Source organism: Hyperolius riggenbachi, chromosome 1 (genome assembly GCF_040937935.1).
Source record: "Hyperolius riggenbachi isolate aHypRig1 chromosome 1, aHypRig1.pri, whole genome shotgun sequence".
NCBI lineage: Eukaryota > Metazoa > Chordata > Amphibia > Anura > Hyperoliidae > Hyperolius > Hyperolius riggenbachi.
Window position 1 is genome coordinate 312,142,317 of NC_090646.1, and position 19,951 is coordinate 312,162,267.

The window sequence follows — 19,951 nt, forward strand, 5'->3', positions numbered from 1 at the left end:
AGTAGTACACCGCTCGCTCAGCCACACTATATAGCATTGTGTTTACTGCCACTCTGTGTACCTCGCTCAGCCACACTATATAGCATTCTGTTTACTGCCACTCTGTGTCTGCTGGGAATAGTAGTACACCGCTCGCTCAGCCACACTATATAGCATTGTGTTTACTGCCACTCTGTGTCCCTCGCTCAGCCACACTATATAGCATTGTGTTTACTGCCACTCTGTGTCTGCTGGGAATAGTAGTACACCGCTCGCTCAGCCACACTATATAGCATTGTGTTTACTGTCACTCTGTGTACCTCGCTCAGCCACAGCATTGTGTTTACTGCCACTCTGTATCTGCTGGGAACAGTACTACACCGCGCGCTCAGCCACACTATATAGCATTGTGTTTACTGCCACTTTGTGTCTGCTGGGAATAGTAGTACACCGCTCGCTCAGCCACACTATATAGCATTGTGTTTACTGCCACTCTGTGTACCTCGCTCAGCCACACTATATAGCATTCTGTTTACTGCCACTCTGTGTCTGCTGGGAATAGTAGTACACCGCTCGCTCAGCCACACTATATAGCATTGTGTTTACTGCCACTCTGTGTACCTCGCTCAGCCACACTATATAGCATTCTGTTTACTGCCACTCTGTGTCTGCTGGGAATAGTAGTACACCGCTCGCTCAGCCACACTATATAGCATTGTTTTTACTGCCACTCTGTGTACCTCGCTCAGCCACACTATATAGCATTGTGTTTACTGCCACTCTGTGTCTGCTGGGAACAGTACTACACCGCTCGCTCAGCCACACTATATAGCATTGTGTTTACTGCCACTTTGTGTCTGCTGGGAATAGTAGTACACCGCTCGCTCAGCCACACTATATAGCATTGTGTTTACTGCCACTCTGTGTACCTCGCTCAGCCACACTATATAGCATTGTGTTTACTGCCACTCTGTGTCTGCTGGGAACAGTACTACACCGCTCGCTCAGCCACACTATATAGCATTCTGTTTACTGCCACTCTGTGTCTGCTGGGAACAGTACTACACCGCTCGCTCAGCCACACTATATAGCATTGTGTTTACTGCCACTCTGTGTACCTTGCTCAGCCACACTATATAGCATTGTGTTTACTGCCACTCTGTGTCTGCTGGGAACAGTAGTACACCGCTCGCTCAGCCACACTATATAGCATTGTGTTTACTGCCACTCTGTGTCTGCTGGGAACAGTAGTACACCGCTCGCTCAGCCACACTATATAGCATTATGTTTACTGCCACTCTGTGTCTGCTGGGAACAGTAGTACACTGCCGCTCACTCAGTCACCCCATTACTATATAGCATTGCTGGGATCTGTAGTACTCTGCTCACCCACCCATACCATTGTACTGCCAGTCACTGTGTATATTGCTGGGATCTGTAGTACTTCACTCACTGTCAACCACTATATAGCATTGCGTACTCTGCCAGTCAGTGTGTATATTGCTGGGATCAGTAATACTCCACTCAACGTCAACCACTATATGAGCTCACCATGAGTTCCTCAGAGACCTCCGCTGTGAGCAGCACTCCCAACAACAGCAACAGCCAACGCCCCACGCAAGCTATAACATCCACCCCAGCAGCCAGTGGTCAGCAGCAGCCCTCCCCGGAGGAGAACGTTGTGTCCATCGGTTCGGCGCCAGATCGATTATTGAGGGCTGCCATTGAGGAGATGATGGGGCCTGATGTGGAGGAGGAGGTCGGGCTCAGGCCAGCATCCCAAGTTAATGTTGAGGACGATGAGGGGTCTGTGTCTGGGGATGTTGGGGTGGCAGAGGTGGTGGGTGGGTCAGACTCAGGAGAAGAGTTGTATGATGAGGATGATGATCGGGACCATCTGTATGTGCCACAGAGTCCGACCCCGGAAAACATGTTGTATCGTGTGTTTAGGTACTAAAATCTGCGTTCCCACTTCCCAGTACTGCCCGGGTCCAGGGATCCATATAATTTTTTGGGCAGCACTATCAAACTGTGGTACTATGAGTGAGTTGCCATGGTCCTTCTGTGCTGTCACACTCACCGTCTGTCTGCAGATGGATTGTTCAACATAGCTACGCCATCTGACATGTAGTCCTTCTTTTTTTTTTTTTTTTTGCATATGTGTATCAGCGCCAAGGAAACAAAGTGGCCGCTGCTGAGAGAAGAACGATGTCCAGAGTTCACAAACAGATAAATTATATATGCTCAGCGCAGAGTCCAAAAACAAAAGACGAGTCTTCAACAAAGGATAAAAGCAGGCAAATCTCCACCACAATAAATATTGGGTTCACGGCACAGCTCTGCAATCATGGATACCCAAAAAGGAAAGAGGCTTACCAGCTGGTGACAACCCACATTATAAGGTTGTATCAACGCTTTGGTAGGACATCAGGAAGCAACAGTCTGTCCAGGATCCACCAATTCAGCAATGATTCCTCTCACGAATGGATATCAGTAAACATCATAAAAAACAAACAAACGGCAACTCTAAGTGTAAACCGTTTAATATAGAGTTTTCATAGTAAAAACAGCTTAAAAATAGCATAAAAATAGCATAAAAACAAAACTTACATACGGGGCCCATGCAATGGGAACCCCGAGAAAGTTGCACGCGTGTATGGGTCAGCAGTAAAGGACAGTATGAAGGTGCCGCCTGTCTCCTTCCCAGGGAAGGAGACAGGCGGCACCTTCATACTGTCCTTTACTGCTGACCCATACACGCGTGCAACTTTCTCGGGGTTCCCATTGCATGGGCCCCGTATGTAAGTTTTGTTTTTATGCTATTTTTATGCTATTTTTAAGCTGTTTTTACTATGAAAACTCTATATTAAACGGTTTACACTTAAGAGTTGCCGTTTGTTTGTTTTTTATGATGTTTACTGATATCCATTCGTGAGAGGAATCATTGCTGAATTGGTGGATCCTGGACAGACTGTTGCTTCCTGATGTCCTACCAAAGCGTTGATACAACCTTATAATGTGGGTTGTCACCAGCTGGTAAGCCTCTTTCCTTTTTGGGTATCCATGATTGCAGAGCTGTGCCGTGAACCCAATATTTATTGTGGTGGAGATTTGCCTGCTTTTATCCTTTGTTGAAGACTCGTCTTTTGTTTTTGGACTCTGCGCTGAGCATATATAATTTATCTGTTTGTGAACTCTTGACATGTAGTCCTTGACCATCTTCTCCAGGCGATTGGTGTTGGAGGACGTGGAACTGCCCGATTGCTGTTCTTTGGGCTGCTGCATGGGTGTCAGAAAATGTTCCCACTCCAAGGACACTGCCAATACCATTCCCTTTTGGGCACTAGCAGCAGCTTGTGTTCTTTGCTGCCCTCCTGGTCCTCCTGGGTTTGCTGAAGTCAGTCTGTCGGCGTACAACTGGCTAGAGAAGGAGGAGGATGTCAATCTCCTCTCTAAAGTCTCCATCCTCAAGGGCCTGCTGGAATTGTTCCATTTTTGACCTGTCTGACACTTTCTTCAATCAGTTTTTTAACATTGTGTTTGTATAAACTGGGTATAAACCCAGTAATTGGTGTTGTCCAGAATAATGAATAATAATGAATAGTGAATAATGCGCAGGCCGCGTTCAATGCAGTCTAGCATGAATTGAGCCATGTGTGCCAGAGAATCCTGCCAGACTCCTCTGTCTTCATGTTCTTGTGAGCGTTGTGATTGTTGTGATGCACCATATTCGTCACCAGCATCACTTTCTTCCTCTTCTGCTGTCCATTCCCGCTAAATTGTGGAAGTCCAACGTGCACCGCTCTGTCCCTCGGCAGTGGGGGCATCCAATTCCTGCTCCAACTCCAGCTGTTCCTCATCCTGTTCTTTGTCATAGCTGGGACCAGCGTTTCCCGAGGCAGGTTGCCTGATGTTGGTATCATCACGCTGATCGTTTTCATCTTCAGATTCCCCCACTTGCATCATGCCAGCAGTTTCCATCTTCAACATTGATTTCTTCAGTAAACACAGCAGTGGTATTGTAATGCTGACTGTAGAGTTGTCACTGCTCAGTCACAAGCAACGTGGATTGCTCAAAATTTTGGAGGACTTGGCAGAGATCCAACATGGTGGCCTAATCAGATCCACAGAAGCTTGGTAGCTAGCTGCTGGAATGCGCCTCGGCACTGCGCAAAAGCATGCTAGCATGTGCAGCGTAGAATTCCAGCGCGTAGGGAGGGACATCACCCAGCGAGCGATGGTGCGCTAGATTGAAGCGCTCCTGCATCTCTTGGTGAGTCCTTCAGAAGCGGTACTGGACTTTAAAAAATGTTTTTTTTTTCCTTCAACAGAAGATCTGCCACGTTGGAGTGAGGAGGACACCGCCGACCCCGACACTAAGCTGAACCCCGGCGAACTCCAAGCAGAGGATCTTCAGGAACCCTCAAGGCTTTGAGCAAGCTGAGGAGGATCAGCAGTCCCGACGAGACCTCTCCTCATATGTGAATGTGTGCAGTGGAGTAGAGCTCCCCAGAACAACCTCTCACTTGTCACTTTGTCACTGGTCACTTTGTCACTTTGTCATTTTGTCACTTTGTCACTTTGTCACTTTGTCACTTGTCACTTTGTCACTTGTCACTTTGTCATTTTGTCACTTTGTCAGTCACTTTGTCACTTTGTCACTGGTCACTTTGTCACTTTTCACTTTGTCACTTGTCACTTGGTCACTTGTCACTTGGTCACTTGGTCACTTGGTCACTTGTCCAGATGATCTCGGTACACCTCCTGCGATTCAAATTCCTGCACACATTGCTCTGGGATTTGGGTGTGATGAATGATGCATCTAACTGACCACCGGAGGCAATTAAGGCCTTCAAAACATTGAAAGCAGCTTTCTGTTCCGCCCCCATTTTGCGTCATGTTGAGTTGTTGACGTCATGTTCATCCTCGGTCTCGCCTTGCATTTCAGTGCGAGGTGCATTTTCCACAGAAAAAGGTTGTGAATCCGGGCACAACATTTGTGGCTGTTCCATTGACCTTTCACAGGTTGAAGATTGTGGAGGTGGGAATAGCTCCTCCGAATAGCCCATTGTGTCCTGAAAACTACTCATTGCATTGCTTTGCGCACGCATTTTTTTGTCCTCATGCAAGGCCTGAGTTGCGCCTGAAAGCGTGGCCTGCTGCTGGGTTAGCGTTGCCGCCCGGTCCCTGTTTATTGAACCTCTTATCTTTATTACATTTATGACCGCATGGCGGTACAAAGCATGCTATCCGCACGCTTCTTGTCCTCATGCAAGGCCTGGGTTGTTGTGTCTCAAAGCGTGGCCTTCTCCTCCTGCGCCTCCTCCTGTTCCATCACGTGTGCTGCTGCTGCTGCTGGGTTAGCGTTGCCAGTCCCTGTTTATGGAACCTCTCATCTTTATTACATTTATGACTGCATGGCGGTAAAAAGCATGCTATCCGCACGCTTCTTGTCCTCATGCAAGGCCTGGGTTGTTGTGTCTCAAAAAGCGTGGCCTTCTCCTCCTGCGCCTCCTCCTCCTGTTCCATCACGTGTGCTGCTGCTGGTGCTGGGTTAGCGTTACAGGTCCCTTTTCCTGGAACCTCTTCTCTGTATTACATTTATGACTGCATGGCGACAAAAAGCATGTTACCTGTGCAAAGAAACATGACATTTTCCACATTTAAAAGACAGTTTTTCCTTTGAAACTTTACAATCAATTTTCTCAAAAACTATAAGCTCTTTTTCAAATATTTTTTTCCTCTTGTACCCACTCCGAAGGTGCACACACCCTGCAAATTTGGGGTATGTAGCATGTAAGGAAGCTTTACAAAGCACGAAAGTTCGGGTCCCCATTGACTTCCATTATGTTCGGAGTTCGGCGCGAACACCCGAACATCGCGGCGATGTTCGGCGAACGTTCGCGAACCCGAACATCTAGGTGTTCGCCCAACACTACTATGGGTTGCTATGGTGATATCCTTTGTTAAATATAAAACAGCTGGATTTTCAAGTTGGATGCTCTCATTTTTTATCAAATAGTGAGCAAATACTATTTTTTGAATATATTTTTAGATTCAAGAAGTAAAAACAAAGATTGATTGTTCCAATTTTATTTTTACTTTTGTTTATTATGCCAACTAAGGTTAGGCGTACTAAAATAGAGAAACTTTCCCAAACTGCTTATACAAAGTCTAAAACATTAATTAGTAACTCCTATTCACAAATTTGTAGGAATACAGACAATATGGCGTCTGATACTGCAATGCAAACAAAACACAAAGGCTCTCAACAGACAAACAAAAAAGGAAACAAAGACAAAGGATGTCAAACAATGGATAACTCTCCTTCTCCTTCTATCTCACAAAATACTCGTGATGAAGAGCTTCTTAATAAAATCCAACACATCTTTAAAGCAGAACTAGCGGTTGCGGTTGCTGATTTTACAGGTCAAATTAATGAGTTAGGCAAGAGAGTTAATGACCTTGAGATCCGTACTGCTGAACTGTCTGATACAATAGAGAATGATAAGGCAGTAGTGGATGAACATTCCTCTAAACTGGAGCTTATTGATTACAAACTAGAAGACCTTGAGAACAGATCTCGTGGAGCCAACTTGAGAATTAAAGGCCTCCCAGACTCTGTGATTGATCTTAAAGAAACAGCGTTGAAAATGTTTACCACTTTGCTCCCACATGTTGAAGTCTCTCAATTTAGAATTGTCAGAATCCATAGGGCCATAGCAAAGCAAAGAAACCCTAAACTACCTAAGGATGTAGTGCTATGTTTGTTTTATCCAGAGATGAGAGATGTAATATTACAAGCATTAAGGAGACTTTCATCTATTCCTGGTTTTCCAGCTTCTGTCCAACTTTACGCTGACATTTCGCCTCTCACTTTAGCAAGAAGAAGAGAAATGAAACCAGTCACACAAACTCTGATCAAAAATAACATTAAATATAGGTGGAATTTCCCATTTGCCCTTTGCTTTCAATACATTGGTTCTATCTACACGGCTAGATCTCTGAATGAAGGGAATAGAATCTTGGAATCTCTACAAATGAAGATGGAAACACCTATACCCATTCCAACGTTACCTCCACAATCACAAAGAGTGTGGAAAAATAGATATGCTTCCAGAAAATTGGCGCAATCCATTCCTGTCTCTACTACTTCTTTGTCGGTTTCACAAGGTCATGTTTTGGCTTCAGTTATAACTGATGGTTCTGAAATTCTAACAGAGACTAGTCAAGTTTCTCCTTCAACACCTATAGATACTCAAGATTGAGATTGATTAAATTCTCAAACATTTTGGGCCACACTGACACCTACACATTTTGTGTTACTGGGTCTGGGTTGTATTTTTTACTCTGACACCTTTTCAATATGGTAAGATGTAAGTATAATTAGTTAAGATTATATTCTGACACCTTGTCAATAAAATTAGATAGAAAAAGAATAAGGTTAGTATAGTTTACTCTAACACCTTTTCATGAAAGTGAGAAGCAAGTAAAATTACTTTGAGAATATTCTGATACCTTTTCATTTAGTCTAGATATATAAGAATAAGGTTCGTTTGTGTCAAAATTTTGAACACTTTTTAATTCTGATATAATTCTGATAAAAGTGGTCAGAAAGGATCTTCTTTGAATCCATTGAACTCTTTAAACTACAACTCCTTGGTTCACTTTAGACTTTTATCTGATCCAACATCCAATAGAGATGAGTATCTTCTATTTATAGACTGTTTATTTTGTCTTAATTAAACATTTTTATGTTTGCATTAAATTTGTTGGTTTTCAAGGATTAATTTTATGCTAATCACATGTATAAAAAGAAGAAGAAAGCATAAAATATCACCAAGATATTTTACTATAGTTTATTACATAGAAATGTTTATTTTTTTTAGATTTTAAAGGCTGCTGGTTTACATGTACACCAATTGGGGTATACTTGTGGTTAGTTTAATATCCTAATCACAACTATTCCACCTAGGGAACTTTTTGTTCCACTGCAGTAATTGTATTTCATGTTTTTTGTTTTTTTATTTTGTTTTATGTTTTGTTTGACTGATACTGTTTAAACTGAATAATTTTAATGTTCCAGAGGATGGGTTTACTAAGCAATTGGCTTTGGTCTAAATATGGAAATTAACCATTGTCGAGCTCACTCCAACCTGAATTATCGCAAATTCTTTCTGTTTTAGGAAAGCAAACTTTTGTTTTTCTTAACATCTTAGTAAGGGGGCTTTTAGGACCATTGTAGTCCCTTACACACCCCAATGAGTTCTGGGTCACCATGAGCTTGCTGGTTAGTCTGTGTCTAAATATGGTTAAGGTATTATCTCATAATGTTAGGGGTTTTAATTTTCCTCAGAAGAGATCTAAGGCATTCCTAGATTATAAAAGATACGATCCGGATATTATTGCCTTCCAAGAAACACATTTTACAGATATTTCACATCCAACATTTTTTAATAAAAAATTCTCCAGAGTTTTTTCCTCATGTGCAAATAAAAAACATAGAGGTGTGACTATTTTACTAAAAAATACTGTACACTTCACTGATATACAAGAATTTAAGGATGAAGATGGTTCTTTTATTATTCTTTTAGGGAAAATGGGAGAGAGAGAAGTATGTTTAGTGAATTCCTATTTGCCTCCAATTAATCCATTTAAATGTTTTAAAGTCATAATTGAGAAATTAGAAAAACTAAGTTATGATAATTTGATATGGTGTGGGGATTTCAATTTTACTTTGTCTCCAAATCTAGACAGAACATCAATGTCTCCTGATAAACTATCAAAAAAACAAAGGAATTGGGTCAATAATTCACTAAGGCAGCTTTTGATTACAGATATTTGGAGAGAACTTAACCCATCAAGTAGAACATACTCCTTTTTCTCCCAATCACATGGTATTTATTCCAGAATTGATTTTGTTTTATTGAGTAATAATCTTATATCTAACACATTATATTCTAGATACATACCATTGTCATGGTCTGAGCACGATATGTTATATACTGTGTTGGATCTCACTCAACAGATCAAGCCACATTATACATGGAGATTGAATGACTCCTTATTATCCGAATATCATATTTTAAAAGAAACAGAAGATAATCTGAAATTTTATTTTGATACAAACAAGAATGCTCAGATTTCCCCGGAGATTCTTTGGTTGGCCCATACGACTTATATTAGAGGTTTTTTTTTTATCAAACAGAGTTCAAAGCTTAAGAGAGAACGTTCTATGGCCTTGTTTAATCCTTAGAATAAGCTTGATAGATTTTCTTATGCTAACACTATGAATCCATCTTTTTTCTTAAGAAAAGCCATAAAAGATACTAAATTGGAAATAGATTCACTTCTCAGCAATTACACAGAAAAACAATTGAGATGGGTCAAGGCAAAATTTCATAGAACATTAAACAAACCTGACTCTTTATTAGCTAATAAGCTTAAAGGAACTCAACGTTTCAATCAAATTCATAAAATCATTACATCCTCAGGTATTTTGACCTCAGACCCACAGAAAATTTACGATAGTTTTTTGGAGTTTTATGAACATCTTTACTCTAAAAAAATACAGCCTGACCAATCTAAATTAAAATTATTTCTAGAATCTGCTAATCTTCCAAAAATTGATGTGGACAAAATTAATAACTTAAATAGACCATTAACTGAAGATGAGGTTAAACAAACAATTCTAAATCTGAAGATTAAAAAAGCACCAGGTCCAGACGGTCTTACAGGTATATATTATAAAAAATTTAGTAATATTCTTACTCCGTTTTTAACCTCATTATATAATTATTACTTAACACCCAGATTTTACAACTGCCCAAATAACGGTAATACCAAAAAATGATAGGGACCCCAATCAACCTAAAAATTATAGACCAATTTCACTCCTTAATTTAAATTTTAAAATTTTAACTGGTACATTGGCTAATAGATTAAATAATATTCTTCCACAAATAATTGACAAAGATCAGGTGTGTTTTGTGGCTGGAAGACAGGCAGGGGATAATATCAGAAAAATGACTAACATTATTGATTTTGCAAATAAAAAGTCCACTTCGTTACAAATTTTGAGTTTAGATATGGAGAAAGCATTTGACTCTATTAGCTGGGAATATCTTTTTCCGATTTTGGAGTCTAGAGGTATTGAAGGGAATGTTATTACAGCTTTACGTTCCATATATGCAACATCATCGGCCTTTTTAAAAATACAAGCCCCATCCCCTAGACAAATAAATATTCATAGAGGTACAAGACAGGGATGCCCTCTATCCCCTGCATTGTTTGCAATTGTTATGGAGCCCTTGGCAGAAAATATTAGGAAATCTAATGAAATTTTAGGTATTACAATAAATAATCGTACATATAAAATACATTTATTTGCTGACGATATTTTACTGACATTAACATCACCACATACCTCAATACCCAATTTGATTAAAATGTTAAAGGAATTTGAAGAAATATCTGGCCTAAAAATTAATATAGAAACATCTGAAACCATTTTTTGCAATACCCTTCATTCTATACAACAATTCCTAGCCAAACAATTTAAATTTGCTTTACAAAAAAACTATTTAAAATATCTGGGTATAAACCTAACTAATAATAGAATTAGCCTATAGAGATATAATTATCCAAATTTGTTTTAAAAAAATTAAAGAGAATATAATAAAATTGGGCAGCAATGTGTTTATCTTGGACAGGTAGGATGAATGCATTTAAAATGATTTCATTGCCTCAGATATTGTATTTATTTTGATCCTTACATATTCCTATTAAAGATACAGATCTTAAGGATCTTCAGAATGCTTTGAGTAGATTTATTTGGAAAGATAAAAAACCTAGGATTAATATTAATGTAACATTTTATCACAAAAACTTTGGAGGATTATCTGTTCCCAACCTGAAAAAATATTTTCCTATACAAATCCCCGTCAGCATACCATGGGTTAGCCCCGCCCCCTAACCCCCTCAGGACATGTAACTATAAATTTGAAGATGGCTGCCTGGCTCACCGCTTTTTTTCACCTGTCCAAATTCCCTCAGGACTGAAGATAAGAATATAAGGAAAACTTTTTATTTTTACTCTTGCCTGGCTGTTTTCTTAATAGCCTCCGCTCAGGTTCTGACCCTCTCCTGAAGCGAAGCTCTTGCTCTATTAAACCTCTAAATGAGTGTTTTGACAAGAGGCCCCCTCTGCTGGTCTGTGGGGTATGGGATCTTCGGACCCAGCTACAAGCTAAAGCCCATTGTATATCTACAGTAGCGGTAGTGTACCTTTTTATGTTGCTTTGAAAGTTATACACTGAACCCGGAGTAAAGCGGCATTATGCGCTCCATTACAGCCTCGCATGGAGAATTGAATTCCTACTTCCGGTCCTGCGTTCCACGGCGGACAAAGACCAAAGTTACGTCACACGCTGGCACCATTGCATTGCCGCCCGGCAGGAGAATGGATGCCCTACTTCCGGTCCTACGTTCCAGCTCGAAAAGGAACCGGAAATACGTCACACGCAGGCGCTCTTTGGACGCAGGACGCCAAGCCGCCCATAAAGAGAGCTCACGGGCTCACAATGGTGCGGATCAACGAACCACGCACGCCTTGGGGAGAAGGTAGGGGGAGTTATCAAAAGCTCCCAGAAACGTCTTTCTATGATGTGGGGTTAATATTTATAGCATGTATTCTAATACTTAGGCTCTGCACCCACGTTGATCGGCCAGGCCAGAGACACAGCAATATACCAGGTGACCGCTTTTATAGATAAAGCTCTCCCAGTAATTAAAATGGACACATCATGATAAACTTATAACTATATCTTCACAGAGCATATACTATATGGCCATGGAGTCTAATTCTGAGCACCAGCATACAGACCAGCACAATACCAAAGGGTAAGAGTTGTTAGATGGTAGGTATGTAGGTAGGAAAAAAGAGAGGTGAAGACTGACAAAGATCTTTTTATTTTGTCTATCATTACAGCCCCCAATCTGCGGGTCCTTCCACTGAGACTCCCAGAAGTACTCAAGCTCAGGAATCATCATCCGGATCTAGTAAAAGATCCTCATCTAAAAATAAATCCAGTTCCCAACCACCCAGATCTGAAAATAAGAAAATTTATTGTTGGGCATGCGGTGATTATCCGCTCCCGGGTAAACTAGTGTGCGCAGATTGCTTTTACACTTTACCTAAAGAAAAGGAGACCCCCAGCCCTGACTTGCCAGCATTAATAAAGGACATAGTGCAGCAAACACTAATGGAACAAACCACTTCTACCTCAGCGCAAAGTTTGAATGTTGAGGAAGACAATTATCCGTATGACGACGAACAAACCGATGAGGATAGTCTAAGCATGGGTTTCGACTTCGCATTAATTAACCCCTTCATTAAATCAATAAAAGAGGCAATTCAGTGGGAAGACCAATCTGAACCACCTACAAAATCAAAACGTTACTATCCTCACCTAAAAAAGTCTACCATATCTTTTCCCATAATGGAGGAAGTCTCAGAACTCTTTAATGAAGAGTGATCTAAAGTGGAAAGGAAAGTGTCCCTATCAAATAGATTATCTAAAATGTACCCGCTAGAAGGTGAATTACCGCAACAACTAGAATCACCTCCGGTAGTCGACGCGGCTGTAGCCCGCTTAGCCAAGCACGTGACCCTACCGTCGGAAGACGCCGTGGCCTTTAAAGATGTGATGGAACGAAAGGTAGATAACGATCTTAAGAAAAATTATACAAATATAGGCGGAGCCTGTCGCCCAGCCATCGCTTTAACTTCTGTGGCCAGAGCTCTCAGAACATGGGCAGACAACCTAGAGGGGGCAATCCAGGCAAACCTAGACAAGGAATCTCTCTGCTCAGCTTTAGAGGATTTTCGCGTAGCGGCGGATTTTGTCGGCGAAGCTTCATTTGATATACTTAGATGTTCGGCTCGCGCAATGTTTAATTCAGTCACATCCAAGAGGGCCATGTGGTTAAAACCTTGGGCGGCGGATTCAAATTCAAAGGTCACATGGTGTAAAATTCCTTTTGATGGGAAAAATTTATTCGGCGAGAAACTCGACTCAGCCATCAAGAGAGTAACTGGCGGTAGGTCTGGATTGCTCCCTCAGGATCGTCGCCCGAAAAGGCAACGTCCCACAGGAAGTAGATCAAATTATCAATCGAGAGGTAGAGAATATAACGGGAACAGATTTGGCCGAAATTTTCGTCGCCAATGGCAGAGCGGACAAACACAAATTGCAAAGTATAACAAACAGAGAAATGTTAATTCAATCCCCCAGCCGCCCAAGTCATTCTGAGGAGACGCCCGCCCACACAGAGAAGGTAGGCGGGAGACTAAGCAAACACCTCAAAGTGTGGGCGAAGTATATAACAGATCCCTGGGTGAACAAGACTATCGAAAGAGGCCACTCATGGCATTTCAAAGAAAGGATTCCTCCAGACCATTTCGAACTACAAGTATACCGAGATCACAACACCACAAAGACATACTTTCCCAGTATGTGAACGAACTAATACACAAGGAGGCAGTTATAGTGGTTCCACAACAGCAAAGATGTCGAGGCTTCTACTCCCCACTTTTTCTCGTAAAAAAGAAGAGTGGCGATCTCCGGCCGGTGTTAGATCTAAGACTTCTAAATTCTTTCATCTCGTTGGAAACATTCAAAATGGAATCATTACAAACAATTCTACCGTCAATCCAACTAACGGATTGGCTACTATCCGTCGATTTGGCAGATGCCTACCTCCATATACCAATACAGGAAGAATATCAAAAGTATCTCAGATTTGCAATAGGCCAACAACACTACCAATTCAGAGTACTACCATTTGGAATCTGCACAGCACCAAGAACCTTCACCAAGGTACTAGTTACAATCATAGCGTTTCTCAGGATAAAAGGTCTCCGCATCCATGCATATCTAGACGATATACTTTTGATAGCATCATCACAGACGATAGCCCTACAACACAAGGAGTTACTTCTGGACGCTTTACAACAGTTCGGATGGCTAGTGAACTGGAAAAAGAGCAGCTTAATACCCACTCAAAAACTGACCTTTCTAGGAGCCGAAATAGATACCTTGAAAAATTCAATCTCACTGCCACAAGACAAACGACAAAATTTAATAACACTGATACTGAGGACAGAACATATGCAGACTTTGCAAGCGAGAGAATATTTACGAATATTAGGCACAATGTCGTCAACAATACTGATGATAAGATGGGCAAAATGGAACATGAGAACCTTCCAGAAAAACTTCTTAGATCAGTGGGACGGAACAAACTTACAACAAAATATAGTAATACATCCAGCTGCCAGATCACAACTAGCCTGGTGGAAGAACCAAGACAATCTACAGAACCACCACTTTCTGCAAATGGAGGCATCATTAATCCTAACTACGGATGCGAGTCAGATGGGCTGGGGGGCACACTTCAATCATCAATTTGCACAGGGCACATGGAGATATCCAACACACAACGTCTCTGCCAACATACTGGAATTGAGGGCAGCGTTCAAAGCACTCCTATACTTTGCAGACAAAATCCAGAACAGATCAGTGCTAATAAGAATGGACAACACCTCAGCTGTATCCTACATACAGAATCAGGGAGGCACACGCAGCCGCACCCTATTACGGGAGGTCACACCTATTATGACATGGGCTCAGGAGACCTTACTACATCTACAGGCAATACATATACCAGGAATACAGAACACAGTGGCGGACAGCCTCAGTCGAACTCGTTACGACAACAACGAGTGGTCATTGAATGTGGAAATCTTCAAAACGATCTGCACAAAGTGGGGTCACCCACAGATAGACCTAATGGCGACACCGAACAATTCGAAATGCAAACTGTTTTTTTCCCGTTACAAATTCAAAGCAGCGGCAGGATGGGACGCACTAACGACGAAATGGAACACCAAGCTGGTCTATGTATTTCCACCGATCCCAATGATTTATCAAATACTCAAAAGAATACAACAGGAGCACACAGTAGTAATAGCAATCCTACCGAATTGGCCACGCAGACCATGGTATCCTTTGTTGCAGAAGCTGATGATAGCCCCACCGATACCGTTACCATGTCCAGTGAATCTATTGTCGCAGGGACACCTGCTCCACCCCAATCCAGCCATTTTATCTCTGACGGCCTGGAAACTGAGAGGAAAAAACTAAGAACATTAGGCTGTTCTCAGGAAGTAATAGATACGCTACTACAGGCAAGGAAAAAAACAACAAATGCTACTTACTACCGCATATGGTCTAAATTTATGGAAACAGCTATTAAAAATCAAATTAATCCATATAAACCACAGGTAACAGAGGTATTACAATTCCTACAACAGGGTCTGAACCTAGGACTGGGAGTAAACACACTTAAAGTACACATTTCCGCAATATCAGCACTTACTGATCAAAGATGGGCATTTCACCCTCTAATAATCCAATTTATTAAAGCAGTATCAAAATTGAGGCCAGCAAAGAAGAATCTGTATCCACAGTGGGATCTGCCGTTAGTATTGAAAGGATTAAATAAATCACCATTTGAGCCATTACAGCAATGTACGCTACAGAATCTGACGACTAAAGTAGTATTCCTCATTGCAATTACTTCAGCTCGAAGAACCTCAGAAATACAAGCACTCTCTTGCGCTAATTCATATCTACAATTCTTTCAGGATAGAGTGACCCTCAGACCCGTATAGGAGTTCATTCCCAAAGTGGCAACCTCCTATCATTTTAATCAAGAGTGGAATCTACCAAATTTCATAGATGACACATTAGAGAATCCAAAATCTCTTGATATTCCTACAATATTGTCAGAGTACCTAATAAGAACCAAAGATATACGAAAAACTGAAAGACTGTTTATTATCCCGGCAGGTTATAGGAAAGGCCATGCGGCTACAACAAGAACAATTGCCACTTGGTTGGTAAGAGCAATAAGAATAGCATATAGAACGGACGGTAGAGAGCCACCGGAAATAATAAGAGCCCATTCGACTAGGGGAATATCCTCATCTTGGGCAGCATATGCCAAGGTGTCGCCAGAAACCATCTGCAGAGCAGCTAATTGGTCTACCATTCATACGTTCATAACTCACTATAAAGTTGACCCGTCAGCAGGTACAACTGTGGAATTCGGGAAAGAAGTACTATCTTCTATAAATAAATCTAATATGTGTGCAGACGTTTAAATAAAGAATTATACTGTTTCAGCATTAAAGGTTGCCCACCCTATATTTATTTTGTGGTAATAGCTAAATCCCATGGTATGCTGATGGGGATTTGTATAGGAAACAGGAAAATTGTATACTTACCTTCCGTAATTTTCCTTTCCTGTACAAATTCCACGTCAGCATACGGGATTTCCCACCCACTATTCAGTTAGGAGAACAGGCCTAGTTACAAAAAGCGGTGAGCCAGGCAGCCATCTTCAAATTTATAGTTACATGTCCTGAGGGGGTTAGGGGGCGGGGCTAACCCATGGTATGCTGACGTGGAATTTGTACAGGAAAGGAAAATTACGGAAGGTAAGTATACAATTTTCCTGTATTTAGCATGTCAAATTTCTCAATTGTCTGCTATAGAAGTGGACTCCCCTAGATGGGTTGAAATGGAATCTTCTTTATTATCGCCTTTGGCAAGGTTTAATGTGGGCCAATAGCCCAAAAAATTCAATAAATATTTTGCCTAGTACTAAACACTCTCTGATTTTATGGAGGGCAAATAGGTTTAGATGTAATCTACAAAATAAAATATCCCCACTAATTGAAATTACCGGATGCCCAGATCTCCCACAGAAACTTTGGTTGAAAAATCTCTTATGGAGGTTGGATCTACAAACTCCTTTCTCAAAATTGCATCATTTCTGTAAATTTGGAAAATTGCTTACATTGAGAAATATACAGAAAAAGTGGTCATTGTCTTTCGAATTTTTTTGGGAATTTTCACCCTTTTATAATTTTTGGAATCGATATATGAAAACTAGAAATTTACAGGAACCAACTCAATTTGAGAGGGTTTGTATGTTACAACCTTTAAGGAAAGGAAAGATCTCATTTATATATTCTAGCATGATCAATCCTAGACCTGACTTTAAACACAAATTTATGATTAGATGTGAAGAAGATTTAGGGATGGAAAAATCTTCTGTAGAATGGTTTGATGCATGTACTTTATTATCTAACAATAGTTTATATTATTCAATTTTAGAAACATCCCTTAAATTACTTCATAGAGCATACATAACGCCACATATGATGCATCATTTTAGTAATAGCAACTCTGATCGGTGTTTCAGGAATTGTGGAGCAAGGGTAGACCTCATTCATGTTTGGTGGTCATGTCCAAGAATTGCAAAATTTTGGAATGAAATCAATAAAAATTAATAAGCTTTTAAAAATTCGTATTAAAAAGGACCCTTGGACCTTTCTTTTAGGATTTCAAATTCCACACATTTTAAAATGTGAACAGAAATTAGTTCAGCACATCTTGTCAGCAGCTAGAATTACAATAGCAAGAAGATGGAGGTCTCCCCGTATCCATGTTTCTGAAACTTTTACACAAATATCTGATATTATGATTAGTGAGAGAATAAATGCGATGCTAAATGATAGTATGCCCAAATGTAATAGTATCTGGTCAGGATGGATTGATGATCTAAAAGTTAGTGGTCTCTACTATACCCTAACAATACTATAATTTCTTTAATCTAGTATTTATTAACCATTATTTTATTTTTTATGCTTTATCTTCTTGATATTAATGCAGGGGCGTAGCAATAGGGGGTGCAGAGGTAGCGACCGCATCGGGGCCCTTGGGCCAGAGGGGCCCCGAAGGGCCCTCCCTCAACTACAGTATTAGCTCTCTATTGGGCCTGTGCTCATAATAATCACTTCTATAGATACTTTGAATAGTGTTAATCATTAACAAGCTGTTCCCCGTCCCCTTCTTGCACCTCTGACACTGTAGTTGCCATTGGCAGGTTTTGGTGCGCCGTATCAACTGTTATGTATAGAGTGCTTGGGGGGAACCAATGTAAAACTTGCATCGGGGCCCACAGCTCCTTAGCTACGCCACTGTATTAATGTTTTGACAAATATCGGTCAATGTTTGTTTGATTGTCTATTTGTTATGACAATCAATTGTTATGTATTACATGATTAAATTTGCTATATGTATACATAATTGTTGGCAATGTTTATGTTTACTGCCAATAAAGAACTTTGAAATGCAAAACTATCACTCCTATTTGCAAACAGATTTCACTGAAGCTGTGAATTGCATCCCAGAACATAGTTTAGGGGCCATTACCTTTTCAACTATAGTCATTTTTCTTTCAATTTAAAACGCAACCAGTTTTTCAATGGTATATAGGTTTAACATAGCAAAACATACTGTCGGCTCTAGATTCAAAACTATCACTCCTATTTGCAAACAGATTTCACTGAAGCTGTGAATTGCATCCCAGAACATAGTTTAGGGGCCATTACCTTTTCAACTATAGTCATTTTTCTTTCAATTGCAAACGCAACCAGTTTTTCAATGGTATATAGGTTTAACATAGCAAAACCTACTGTCGGCTCTAGATTCAAAACTATCACTCTTATTTGCAAACAGATTTCACTGAAGCTGTAAATTGCATCCCAGAACATAGTTTAGGGGCCATTACCTTTTCAACTATAGTCATTTTTCTTTCACTTGCAAACGCAACCCATTTTTCAATGGTATATAGGTTTAACATAGCAAAACCTACTGTAGGCTCTAGATTCAAAACTATCACTCCTATTTGCAAACAAATTTCACTGAAGCTGTCAATTACATCCCAGAACATAGTTTAGGGGCCATTACCTTTTCAACTATAGTCATTTGTCTTTCAATTGCAAACGCAACCAGTTTTTCAATGGTATATAGGCTTAACATAGCAAAACCTACTGTAGGCTCTTGATTCAAAACTATCACTCCTATTTGCAAACAGATTTCACTGAAGCTGTGAATTGCATCCCTGAACACAGTTTAGGGGCCATTACCTTTTCAACTATAGTCATTTTTCTTTCAATTGCAAACGCAACCAGTTTTTCAATGGTATATAGGTTTAACATAGCAAAACCTACTGTCGGCTCTCGATTCAAACTATCACTCCTATTTGCAAACAGATTTCACTGAAGCTGTGAATTGCATCCCAGAACATAGTTTAGGGGCCATTACCTTTTCAACTATAGTCATTTTTCTTTCAATTGCAAACGTAACCAGTTTTTCAATGGTATATAGGTCTAACATAGCAAAACCTACTGTAGGCTCTCGATTCAAAACTATCACTCCTATTTGCAAACAGATTTCACTGAAGCTGTGAATTGCATCCCAAAACATAGTTTAGGGGCCATTATTACCTTTTCAACTATAGTCATTTTTCTTTCAATTGCAAACACAACCAGTTTTTCAATGGTATATAGGTTTAACATAGCAAAACCTACTGTAGGCTCTAGATTAAAAACTATCACTCCTATTTGCAAACAGATTTCACTGAAGCTGTGAATTGCATCCCAGAACATAGTTTAGGGGCCATTACCTTTTCAACTATAGTCATTTTTCTTTCAATTGCAAACACAACCAGTTTTTCAATGGTATATAGGTTTAACATAGCAAAACCTACTGTAGGCTCTAGATTAAAAACTATCACTCCTATTTGCAAACAAATTTCACTGAAGTTGTCAATTACATCCCAGAACATAGTTTAGGGGCCATTACCTTTTCAACTATAGTCATTTGTCTTTCAATTGCAAACGCAACCAGTTTTTCAATGGTATATAGGTTTAACATAGCAAAACCTACTGTCGGCTCTAGATTCAAAACTGTCACTCCTATTTGCAAACAGATTTCACTGAAGCTGTAAATTGCATCCCAAAACATAGTTTAGGGGCCATTACCTTTTCAACTAT